The 13736-nt window shown below is 47.2% G+C and overlaps 1 protein-coding gene across 1 annotated transcript in view; it reads right to left on the bottom strand.

Annotated features, from left to right (window-relative positions):
- The window catches only part of LOC119166691 (dipeptidyl peptidase 1), a 245086-nt gene that overhangs the window by 224386 nt on the left and 6964 nt on the right, over window positions 1-13736 (bottom strand). The gene's annotated exons all lie outside the window — the stretch shown is intronic.

Below are 13736 nucleotides of genomic sequence, written 5' to 3'. Positions count from 1 at the left end.
CATAGGAGACCTTTTTTTGTTTGTCCTTGCAAGAGTTTTATTTTTTAAAGGGGTGCTAAAACACTTTTTAGGGTAACCATAGAATTAATTCACAGGAACAGCTTATTACCTCAAAAACTCAACACCACAAACATTTCAAGAATCCTTGCAGTAGGAGCAGAGTGACCCCGCCACGGTGGTCTAGTGGCTAAGGTATTCGGCTGCTGACCCGCAGGTGGCGGGATCGAATCCCGGCTGCGGCGGCTGCATTTCCGATGAAGGCGGAAATGCTGTAGACCTGTGTGCTCAGATTTAGGTGCACGTTAAAGAACCCCACGTCGTCGAAATTTCCGGAGCCCTCCACTACGGCGTCTCTCATAATCGTATGTTGGTTTTGGGATGTTAAACCTCAATATACAATGAATGAATGAATGAATCAATCAATCAATCAGTATGAGCAGGGTTACAAAGATTTGTCACACGCTGCAATCACATTCTTTCTTCTCTCGTCTCGACGAAAGCGCTGGAAGCTAAGCAGGTAGGGATGGGAGGGGCAAACAGAAAGCGCCACGTGTACCTCGTGAACTTCAGCACTTTTTTCTTTTTTTTCTTTGAATACTTGGCTTTTTCAATGCGTGACTTTTAAATATGTGACTTTTCAGATACGTGATGCGTTCACCACTGCTGGCGTTCTTCCTTGTGTATTGCTGCCTGCATAGCCCTCTAAGATGCCAATGAATTCCTAGTTGGCAAAAAAGATTTGACCTTGTTTGCTGTGAACTTTTGCAGAAGTGCGTTGAAGTCTCAGTATGATTATTGAATTGTACGAGTCCACAAAATTAAGAAATGAAATTTGTTTTCCAAGAAAAGAAAACTTCGAAAGACGATAACGCTTCCCTGTTTGGGAGCACCAAGAGCCTCACCCTAAGAGTAGCTGACCTTGAACAGCATTCGCGCCAAAATAATGCGGAAATTGGCAAAATTCCGAAAACTGAAGGGGAAAGAAGTTTAGCAATCGTGCGATAGTCTGAATGGGAAGATTGGGTGCCCTGTCGATGCTGCGGACGTTCGTTGGCAATGTTCACCACGTGCCTGCCAAACAATCAATAAATCGCGGTTCTGATCGATAACAAATAAGCTAAATTTTCTGCCAAAGCTCGTAGGGCAGGGCAAACAACAACTGCAGCAGGGCTCTTGGAAAAACCGTCGATTCCATTTTCGTAAATGATCGCACCAGAGCCAACAACGAGTGGTTCTTTTGCGTTGGCGCAGGACCTGAAAAGGTCTAAAGAATGGAAGCTCCTGTGAACCAAGAAATGTACGATGGCACTGTACCATTAAGGCCTGAAAGTCAGATGATACGCTTGCTTATCGCATATAGTGTGAATGATTTGTCAGCCTTCAAGAAAAAATTGATACATTTCTTTTTTGTACTGACATTAAAACCTAGATCATCATGGTTCAATCGATTTTTTCCCTCAACGAAACAAAAGCCCCGCTTAAGAAAAAACAACCCTCACTATCTTTACCGCACTTAAAGGAGCCCCTGAAACATTCTTCAAATAACCATAGAATGGATTCACTAAAAGTGCATATTGCCTCACGAATTCAAGCAGCAAAAAAATTTAAGAATCCATTCAGTACAAGTGGAGTTGCAATGGCTTGTCACAGGCTGCTCTCGCAATCTACTTTTTCTCGTTCCGACGAAGGCGCTGGAAGCTAAGCAAGGGAGGGTTGACATGGGCAAAGAAAATACGTAAGGCGCGCCTCGTGACGTGAAGCACTTTTTCTTTTTTTTCTTCGAATACGCGGCTTTTTCAGGGTGATCGCGCGCCCACGCGTGGACGAGTCGTGGCCTCCCACGGCGATCCTTGTAGCGACCGAGCGCACTATGTTCAAATTAGCCGATGGATGATAAATGGCCTTCTAGGAGTGATTTTTGAGTTTCCTCCATCATTCTTTGAGAGAAGTCAAAGCAACTTTCCACTGACTTTGATAATTTATTGAGCATTCTAGGCCACGTGCGGCGCTAGAATATTTGACTCGCGTGTTCTCAGGAGCCCCTACTACCGATCAGCAGCCTTTTCAGACCATGCTCAAAAAGTGTTGCAGTGCCCCTCTAAGCATACATTGTATTCGTAAGCATCGTGATGATTTCATTGCTCTTCTTTGTATTTTAGATTATGCCTTTTCTTTTGTATGCCTGTATAAAACGTGGTTGCCACCGGAGGACGGTAACTGGTGTGTTCATTATAGTTACATTTCTGAATATTATCCTCGCAAGGGTTATCGTAGGGATGGTTCAGTGCTTTTGGCGACATCAGCATTGTCATATAAACATCGTCATGACGTTTTCTGGTTATTTTGTGAATCAGTATGTTTAAAGGTCGAGAGTATTAACCTGTAGCTGCCCTCGAAGCATAACATCAAAATTACGTGCATTTATCATTACACCTCATGATTACACACGGAGTTGTGTAAAGAACCTAAAGGGATACTAAAGCCAGAAACTAAGTCGATGTTAATTGTTGAAGTAGTGGTCCAGAAACCTTGTAGTGTTACTGCTGCGCCAAGGAAGGGCCTATTTTAAAATAAAATCACGTTTCAGAGGTCTACACCGGGTCAACGAACTTCAAATTACCCGCCTCAAGAAGCGGACCAACCAGGCCGACTCACGGAACTGTTGCCATGCACAACGATGCCCGGGATTACTGTGATATTAGGAGCAGATCGATAGCAGCGCGAGCCACAGCACCGACAACTGCCATTGAACAATTCCCCGTCAATTACTCCGAGAACGCAAAGAGTTTTTGATTCAGCTGCGTCTCACTAGATAGCACCACCTGTCCAGTGTAATTACGACAAATTTTAATTTTTGAACCACTCGCGCCGTTCTTTATAGTAACGTCCGGCGGTTATTTTTCCTATAAATTGAACAAAAGCGAACAGGTAGCATTTTATTGCGCCCTTGATGCACGGAAAGTTCTGTATTTAGTGCAGCTAGATTAATCACTAGTGATTGATTGTCGGTGGTCCGTTTGATGTCATCGAGATCATTTTCAAAATGTCCTACTGTGGGGCGTGTGTTCTTGTGCATTTACCTTAATTCGTCGGTAAATAAGGCATTGTTGCTGATAATATTGCCGTTTTATTTGTATTGAGCTTTTACTCTGACGTAAACTGTTATTTGTTTTTAGTGTCCCTTTAAGCAGTTGCCAAGCATGCTAGTCAACGAAAACAAGAATATTCTTACATGTGGTGATCAACACCAACATTGTGGGTCCTAATAGTCAGTCTTGCTTTGTGTATTTACGCACTTATCTTACTGTGGTCTTTCATCACTCATTTATGCTCCAGCTAGATGTGAAATTGGTGGGCCGAATACTTTAATTGACAACGTACTTCTACTTTGCCCACATAATATACACTGTCGGAACAGGAGAATATTACGTAAAAGACCATTACCTCTCTTGTTTTCTAGATATATCTTTTAAACATCCGCAACGTGAAAAATTTCAAGACATTATTTTATTCTAAGTAATTCATTGATATGATTCGTGAAATGGACTGGGGATAACCTGATTGAAGATCAATGTGGCGATAAAGTGCCAACCACTGGCGCGCGTATGCACGCGCCTACGCGTCAAAAGCGTCTAGTCGCGCCTGTGGAGGAAAAGGGCGCGCAACCACTGGCACGCGTGAACCACGTTGACGCCCACGCGTCCGAGGCCGATGCACAATGTTGCTTGACCTTTTGGCTTAGAACTGTCCAAGTTCAGCACAGAACGGCACGTTCCTAACTGGAGCGGGTTTGTATTGTCACGTAATACAAGAGGGGAAACACACACAATGATTTATTGAGGGCGAACTTGTGCCCAGAAAAGTAGCTATGTCACAAAGAAGAGTCTGCTAAAAGCGTTCCGCCTACGTGTCCCTTTCTGAACAACTACTCCGTCAGTCTTCCCAGCTCGTGCTCGTACACCAGAGGCATGCGCTGCTCTGCGCAAGATGCGTGAGCAGGCGCGAGGCACAGTAGACGCCCACATAGTGTCTCGTTGGTTGCGAGGCACTGCAGACGCCCACATAGCATCTCGTTGGTTACGAGGCACTGTAGACGCTCACATAGCGTCTCGTTAGTTGCGAGGCACTGTAGACGCTCACATAGCGTCCCGTTGATCCTCTTTGTCAAATAATTAGTAGGAGCAATCTCTGTGGCAATATGTTTTAGAGGATATGAGAACACGTTGAAAAATTGCCCACAGTTTAGACTACTTTAGAAGTAATTGACATTCCAGTGCCCAAAGTAACTACAGCGGAATGCACCAGAATCAACATCGGTGCGTGCGCCGCTCCCACGAATGAACATTCGCGTCTAGCATACTGGACGTCTATCATAGGCGAGTGCAGAGTTCTCCTTAAGGAGGGGGGGGGGGGCGAAAGTTTGTCGCAGTGCCCCCCCTCCATGTAGGGGCTGACTTAGCGCCCCTTCCCTATTGTGTTAATATATGGAGTTGACATTGAGCTCCCCCCCCCCCTCCTCTCTTCGGTGAATGAGGCGGCGGCTGCCCTCCTGATCAGGTTTCCAAACCACCGGGTTTCTATACCTGCATTACCAAATTTATTAACAATATCTTGAATATGCTGGTACCTTCAGTACATTTACACATCATATTTTATAGCACTGAACTTAATAATCACGCCTGAAACTTCATGATCTGACCGATTTAAGTGAGTCATAAGACTGCAATTGAGGCCAGAGTAGCAGGCTTTCGGTTGATGTGTGTGTTCGAAATATCTTCTAATGCAACAAAGCACACCTGGTTCTCATTGACACAACAGATATTGGTCATAAGATAGGAACCAAATACTGCGTAGAATGCCTTCGGGCATTTTCCATAGTCGAAATGTGCTCTACTGCAACTAACTGTGCCTGACACTTCATGATGTGACAGATATTGGTCATAATATTGCAACTGAACCTTGCATGGAAGACTTCTGGACGTTGTCTTTAGTCAATTGCAAGTATTCTCTAAAACGACAAACGACACCCAACTGTTCATGAAGTCACAGATATCAGTCATAATATTAGAACTGAAACCTTAATGCAAGACTTGTGGACGTTGTCTTTACTCAAAGTATTCTCTAAAATGACAGACGACACCCAACTGTTCAGGAAGTCCCAGATATCTGTCATAATATTAAAACTGAAACCTTAATGCAAGACTTGTGGACGTTGTCTTTAGTCAAGGTATTCTCTAAAACGACAGACGACACACAACTGTCCATGAAGTCGCAGATATCGGTCATATTATTAGAACTGAAACCTTAATGCAAGACTTCTGGACATTTTTTTTAGTCAAAGTATTCTCTGAAATGACAAACGACACCCAAGTGTTCATGAAGTCACAGATATCTGTCGTAATATTAATACTGAAACCTTAATGCAATACTTCTGGACGTTTTTTTTAGTCAAAGTATTCTCTAAAATGACAAACGACACTCAATTGTTCATGAAGTCACAGATATCTGTCATAATATTAGAACTGAAACCTTAATGCAAGACTTGTGGACGTTGTCTTTAGTCAAAGTATTCTCTAAAACGACAGACGACACCCAACTGTTCATGAAGTCACAGATATCCGTCATAATATTAGAACTGAAACCTTAATGCAAGACTTCTGGATGTTTTTTAGTCAAATTATTCTCTAAAATGACAAACGACACGCAACTGTTCATGAAGTCACAGATATCTGTCACAATATTAGAACTGAAACCTTAATGCAAGACTTCTGGATGTTTTTTAGTCAAATTATTCTCTAAAATGACAAACGACACCCAACTGTTCATGAAGTCACAGATATCTGTCATATTATTAGAACTGAAACCTTTATGCAAGACTTGTGGACGTTGTCTTTAGTCAAAGTATCAAAAGTGGCGTACATATATACAAAATGAAAGGATTTAAACAGTAATATCACAAGAACTGTGCCAAGGTAAACAAATATCACTACCCTTGAGTGTACCCCGGTAAGAAATCAGAGAAATAGAACATCATTATAATACAAGTGCCTCCAAAAAGTCAGACCCACTGGTATTAGGAATCAAATCAAGTAGATCAATCCAGTGTTTGATAACTTTATTTGAACGTGTTAGAGAACACTACAAATGACTTCTAAGCTGGATGGTGATTGCAGATCAGTGCTGTGTTGAAGGCTTCAGCACTTTGCTGGTAGTTTAAATATCCTTTAACAGCTATAAAATGCATCTGACACTTCTTGAAGAGACAGACATTGGTTTTGATATTACAGCGAAGCACTGTGGCTTTCACATATCATCAATTGTCAAAATACCCTATAAAGCAATAAAGCATGCCCAAAATTTTTGATGGGACAGATACCGATCATAGGATTGCACCAGAGCACCATACAGAAGTTTTGGCAAGTTTTCCAACAGAGCTAAACTGGATATGCTTAAGTGCATGCATATATATAATCCAAGTTAATGCATATATTAAAAACTGAACAGAAATGAAGCACTCCTTGGAAACACATATTCGATGTTCGAAACCATCGAATAATATCTTCAGCTCATTACAGTATGGAGGAACAGATAAATACATGCACAGTTCTGAAAGGTCTCATAAGTCACATGAGGTACTTTTTCCATTTCTTCTATACAAAGTGCAGTACCATACTAAAGCACCTTCATTCATTCTGTGCATACATGTGGTGATCTTTTCTTCAAACTATCGTGTCATCGTGCAGCTCATTTCAAATCAGGTGCTTCTCACAAGGTTTTCAGTTATCGGTCCAGCTGTGAACAATACGCGTGTTATATTATAGTGAATTGTAAAACGACGGAGAAGCGCCATTGTATGTCTATAGCTATGAGTATCAGAATGAACTATAAATTAAGAATGTGTGTGTGTTAGAATGCCTCCAAACAACGTATGTGCTACTGAGCGTGGCAGAGAAGCAGAAGAAGCGAGAAGTGAAATAGCAGGCAATACCAGCAGCACTTAATCATGCAACTTTCTTTTTCGATCACCACAGCAACGCACGCTCGAGTTTCTGTCTTGTATGTGAATGGAAATGAGAGCGCTGACAGCTGAATGTTTCAGCGTTGGTGGTACCCGAGATGAAGTCGCCTCGCACTGCTACCAACCAGCACACGCTTGTTATTGGCTTGGTAACACACGAAAACGATTTGCACCGAAGCCAACGAATGTTTCAGCGTCGTACAATCCGCGAATACACTTTTATAAGGACGTATGTTTTCACATCACCGAAATGTGTTGGCTAGTGCGAGGTTCGCTTTCCGCGATGATGAATATCGATGTTGAAAACAAACACAGTGCAGATAATAACTCTTCCGTATGAACTACGCGATGTTTCGGGCGTCGTATATGGTGTCTATGTTGCGACGTAAACTACCGCAGAGTTTTTTCAGCCTCGCATGTGCTGGTTCATACGAACTAGACGGTAGAGGCCTGTGCTGGATGCAGATGACACCGCTCTGAATGGCCTCCGTGGTAGGCGAGGGCTCACGCTCAAACCTTCGAACCTCCGAGGTCTGTTTACACTCGTTTTAGCACAGAAAGTCACAGAATAAAACAGAACACTGACATGCTCCTTTTGCTCGGCCGACGATCGCACTCGGGACCGGCGCTAGCATAGCCGGCCGGCATTCGCTGGATTTGTCGGCGTCGCTCGAACTCGGCACGAAACCGCGTCACACTGGTAGCACTCGCAGTCGTTCGTCGTGTCGTTGTCGTTCTAGATTACGAAGCGGTCATTCAGGAACGTTTGGAGTAGTTTCCGAGCTTGCATTCAGAACTCGGCTGTGCCTTCGAAGCGGCGGCCATTAGGCATAACGTTCCGAGGCATCGCGGCCTCTGGTTGGTTGACACGCGGCCCCTGGTTGGTTGGCGCCGCTGTACGCGTGGTGACGTAGCGTACGCGCGCAAAAATATCAAGCCCGGCTTGATCCCTCGCGCCTCCTCGCGTATGCTCCTCCGACGCCGACGCCGAGAGGTGCATTTGACGCTTTTGAGGGCCAAACCACGTAAGCGCGAAAATGCACGCGACTGCGACGAGCGACGCGACGTAGATCGTCTTCGCGCGATCAGTCGCTAGCGCAGGCAAACCTCATTTACGCGACGGCTTCGGCGAGCGAATTCCACTGTTGATGGCATGAGGCCATCAACTCGCACCAAGAAAACCGCGTAGCGAGCGGTTTCCAAATTAAAAATAAGATATATTGTTGTGTAATGGAACGGAAAGTGTTTATTATTGCCTTGCAGCACTTTTTTATATGCACATGCGTAATAAACATTGCGTTATTTTTTGTTGCGCCCACGTGACTTGGGCAGGTTCACGAGCACTGGATCCTAGGCGAGTTGTGACAGAGCGCTGAAAAGCACGTGAAAACAACCGACAGTACGTCACTGATGTATATCCTTTTCCGGTTTTTTTCTATTGGCTGCCTGAGCCCAGCACTTCCGGGCGATGAGCGACGGTTTCCAAATCTGGAGAACCGAGCGATCGCGCGAAAACGAGCACGCGACACGTCGCGCGAACGCCCTGTTTCGTCGCTCATAGCGTCGCTCGTCGCTGTCGCGTGCATTTTCGCGCTTATGTGGTTTGGCCCTGACGCGTAGACACGAGCGTATGCATGCAAGTGGTTGGCACTATAGGCTTTCGAATGTTTTTTTTGCGAATATATCAGAATGTTAGAGTTCATGCATAAGTATAAAAACTTTAAAATTATGGTTCAGCTCGCCAAGAAATCCTTGGAATAATGAATCTTTATTGCACTCTATTGAAAGAAAAAGAATATTGCCGCGAGGCGTATTGCGGATAGTGTTGCGCATGCCGATACCGCCGGCACGCGGCCTTGTCGTGGTCCAGGATGCAGCGAGACTCATCTGCGAAGATCATGGCCCGCACGTCGACCATTCGTTGATAACGAGATAGCGCCAGACGCTACGGCGACTGTATCTCGGATGGTGAACGCGCCTTGCGTTCCAGTCGGACATTTCTGTTACCCGACGGCCGCCGAACGCGCCTTGCGTTCCAGTGGGACATTTCTGTTACCCGACGGCCGTCGAACGCGCCTTGCGTTCCAGTGGAACAATTCCGTTACCCGACGGCCGTCGAGCGCGCTGTTCGCCTCCCGCTAAGCCGGTGTGTCGGTTTTCCTTTAGTGGGCGCAAGTCCGCCAAATAAACGGATCTCCTTCTATTTCTACTTAACCTCCCGGTCTCCTGTCTTCGGGCTACCTTCACTCTTACTTGACATCTGGTGGAGGTGCTGGGTATATCTGGGAATATATATCTGGGTGTAGGTGCTGGGTATACCACCTGGGAATATCTGAAGAATGAGTTGCTCAGGACCTTCACCAGCATCATGCGAAAAGAAAGGGCCCAGCTGCTGCTAGAATCGAGGACCCAACAGCCCAATGAGACCCTAAACGTGTACGTCGAAGAAATGAAACGTCTTTTTAGGCGAGCGGACCAAGACATGACCGAAGACAAAAAGGTCGGATACCTAATGCGAGGGGTGAAGGAGTCGCTTTTCGCCGGTCTCATAAGGAACCCTCCTAAAACAGTCGCCGAGTTTACTGAAGAAGCGCACACCATAGAAAGGACCCTGGACGCCCGGACTCGGCAATACAACCGCCCGTTTCAGCTCAGCTCGCTCTACTCAGAACCGATTCGAGGTGGGCTAACCACCAACGATCTGTGGAAAGCTATTCGAGAAGTGGTTAAGGAATAACTACGCCGATTGCTACCTCCTACCCCTTAGCCCCCCCCCGAAGGAGCGTCTCTCTTGGACATAGTGCGTGATGAAGTCCAGCAGGCGCTTGGCTCTTCATCAGCGACGACTCGAACAGAGGCCGAAGCAATGACTTACGCCGCTGCAGTGAACACTAGGCCACCCCAACGAAACGAGCCCAGTCCTCGACGGTACGCTGCAGCAACAAGTAGCCGTCCGCCCTTACCCGCCCACCCTACATACGAGACACGCCCGAGCCAAAGAAAATGCGACACCTGGAGAACTCCCGATGACCGTCCCCTATGCTTTCACTGCGGTGAGGCCGGCCGCAGTCTTCGACACTGCCCCTACAGGCGGATGGGACTGCATGGCTTCTCATCTCAGGCACCACGGCCACGCCCTGGACAACGACCTCCGGCAATCGAAGACTACTTGCGCCATACAGAGTACTTGTCCAGCCGTTCTCCATCACTGCCATCCCCACGCTTCACGTCACCGAATCGCAGCAACAACGAACGAAGAAGGTCCCCAAGCCCCCGTAGGGGAAACTAAAACCAGCAATTTTTGGAGGTGAGGTTGCTTCAAGAGGAAAAGCTGAAGACCCTCCACCGACGACCATATATGACGACAGCACATCATCTACGACGACGACAACGCACAACAACCCAAGCCGCGAGACGAAGCAAAACGAAGCAACAAGACGAAGCCGTGACCCGAACCCAAAACCAACGCGCAACTCCAGCCCACATGCCACCGATTTTGAAGTATCTATCGACGGCCACCCGGTAACTGCCTTGATTGACACAGGAGCTGACTACTCGGTCATCAGCGGGCCATTGACAGCACTACTGAAGAAGGTTAAGACAGCTTGGGACGGCCCGCAGATCCGCACAGCGGAAGGCCACCTCCTCACCCCATCGGGGCGATGTACTGCATGGGTGACATTCGATGGTCACACATACCTTGCCACTTTCTTGGTGCTCCCACAGTGCTCCCGTGACGTCATTCTCGGCATGGACGTCTGAATCAACATCACGCAGTTATTGACCTGGCGTCCAGATCCATCAAACTCTCCTCGGATGAAGCCATAAATTCATACTCGGCACCACATAATCGCGCAGCCCTCCGTGTGCTCGAGAATGACGTGAGCGTCCCACCCCGATCAACGACCCTAATCTCCGTAACCACTGGTACTGCCGAAAATGCTCATGGCGTCGTCGAAGGTAACATACAGCTTTTGCTTGGCCGTGATATCGCAATCGCAAGAGGCATTGCGGACTTCCGGACTGGACAGGGCCCAGTGCTGCTAACAAATTTCAGCCAAGAACACCGTCACCTGGCCAAAGGCACGACCATTGCCTTTCTCGATGAAATCGCGGAAGTCAGTGACACCCTCGCCCTCTCAAATCTAGCGACCATCACCCCACAGACCCACAACTCGCAGCTGTCATTCGACATTAACCCTTCCTTGCCTCAATGCAAGCAGCAACTGCTACAGAACCTCCTTCGACGTTATGACGACTGTTTCGCCACTTCTTCACAGGTCCGACACACTTCTCTGGCAAAGCATCGAATCATAACACAAGAAGACATCCGCCCTCTCCATCAAAGCCCTTATCGTGTGTCGGCACGTGAACGTCAGGCCATCCGAGAGCAAGTTGAGGAAATGTTACACGACGATGTAATTCAGCCATCGAAAAGCCCATGGGCGGCACCAGTCGTCCTTGTCAAAAAGAAAGACGGAAGTCTTCGGTTTTGCGTCGATTACCGACGGTTGAATAGTGTAACCAAGAACGACGTGTACCCTTTACCAAGGATCGACGATACCCTAGATCGTCTTAGTGATGCAAGGTACTTCTCGTCCATTGATCTGAAGACAGGGTATTGGCAAATTCAGGTTGATGAAAGAGACCGAGAAAAGACCGCCTTCATCACGCCGGATGGATTGTATGAGTTCGAAGTGATGCCATTTGGACTTTGTTCCGCTCCAGCAACTTTCCAGCGTCTAATGGACACAGTACTGGCAGGTCTCAAGTGGCAAATATGTCTAGTATACCTGGACGATGTGGTCGTCTTCGCCTCCAACTTTAGCGACCACCTAAAAAGGCTCCGGATGGTACTGGACGCAATTAAGTCTTCAGGGCTGACACTGAAGCCAGAAAAATGCCATTTTGCCTATAAAGAACTACAGTTCCTTGGCCATGTTATAAGCAAAGATGGCGTGAGACCAGATCCCGAGAAGACAGCCGCTATTGCACAATTTCGCGAACCGCAAGATAAGAGAGCAGTGCGCCTTTTCTTAGGACTGTGCGCCTGTTACCGACGCTTCGTCAAGAACTTCTCACACATTGCTGCCCCTTTGGCGCAGCTCACCAAGTCGGACGCCCCTTTCGAATGGAAAGCTGAGCAATGTAAGGCATTCAAAGAACTTCAACAACGTTTACAGTCGCCGCCTGTGCTGGGTCACTTTGATGAAAGTGCCGAAACTGAGATAGATACAGAGGCCAGCAGCATCAGCTTAGGTGCCGTTCTCGTTCAGAAGCACAAGGGCTGCGAGCGCGTCATCGCGTATGCAAGCCGCTCACTGTCGAAAGCGGAAGTGAACTATTCCACGTCTGAGAAGGAGTGTCTTGCGATAGTATGGGCCACCTCGAAATTCCGCCCATACTTATATGGCAGACCCTTCAAGGTCGTAACGGACCATCATGCGTTGTGCTGGTTGGCCAGTTTGAAAGACCCTTCTGGCCGCCTCGCTCGATGGAGCCTACGGCTTCAGGAGTTTGACGTGAAGGTAGTCTACACATCTGGTCGTAAGCACTCCGACGCAGACTGCCTCTCAAGAGCCCCTGTCGACGCACCACCAAGCCATGAAGACAACGATGCCTTTCTTGGGCCTATCAGCAGCACATTTGCATTACAGCAGCGCTCAGACCCGATCCTACAACAGTTGATCAACTACATCGAAGGAAAGGCCTCCATACCGCCTGCACTGTTCAAGCGTGGGATATCATCCTTCTGTGTGCAAAACGGGGTGGTAGTTAAAAAGAACTTCGCACCGAATAAGGTAGCTTACCTTCTTGTCGTCCCAAGCAGCCTCAGAGAAGAAATTTTACAAGCGTTACATGACGAACCCACTGCAGGCCACCTCGGTTCTACACGCACACTCCACAGAATTCAAGAACGATACTACTGGCCCCGCCTCTTCTCAGATGTTGCGCGGTACGTCAAGAGTTGCCGCGAATGTCAGCGCCGGAAGAGACCTCCAACAAAACCAGCTGGATTTCTCAAGCCAATTGAACCCCCGTCAAGACCATTCCAACAGATTGGTATGGACCTGCTTGGACCTTTCCCCACGTCAACATCCGGTAACAAGTGGATCATAGCGGCCACTGATTACCTTACCCGATACGCTGAAGCTAAGGCCCTCCCGAACGGCACAGCCGTAGAAGTTGCCAAATTTTTTGTCGAATCAATTCTCCTCCGTCATGGCGCACCTGAGGTACTAATAACAGGCAGGGGAACAGCCTTTACGGCTGATCTTACTCAGGCAATCTTACATTACAGTCACACAGGTTACCGAAGAACAACTGCGTACCATCCGCAGACAAATGGTGTCACGGAACGCTTGAACAAGACCATTGCCGATATGCTCGCTATGTACTTGGACACAGAACACAAGACCTGGGACTTGATTCTGCCTTACGTGGTCTTCACCTACAACACCGCGGTGCAGGAGACCACTAAAATGACACCATTTAATCTCGTCCATGGGAGGGATGCCGTTACTACCCTGGACACCATGCTGCCTAATGTCACCGATGAAAACAACCTAGACGTGGCCGCCTACTTTCAGCGCGCAGAAGAAGCCCGGCAGCTTGCTCGTCTGCGCATAAAAGACCAACAGCGAAACGACGCAAGACGCTACAACTTGCGGAGACGCGAATTAACATACAGGCCAGGTGACAAAGTCTGGGTTTGGAC

Source organism: Rhipicephalus microplus, unplaced genomic scaffold (genome assembly GCF_043290135.1).
Source record: "Rhipicephalus microplus isolate Deutch F79 unplaced genomic scaffold, USDA_Rmic scaffold_12, whole genome shotgun sequence".
NCBI lineage: Eukaryota > Metazoa > Arthropoda > Arachnida > Ixodida > Ixodidae > Rhipicephalus > Rhipicephalus microplus.
This window is presented reverse-complemented; position numbering and strand designations above follow the sequence as displayed.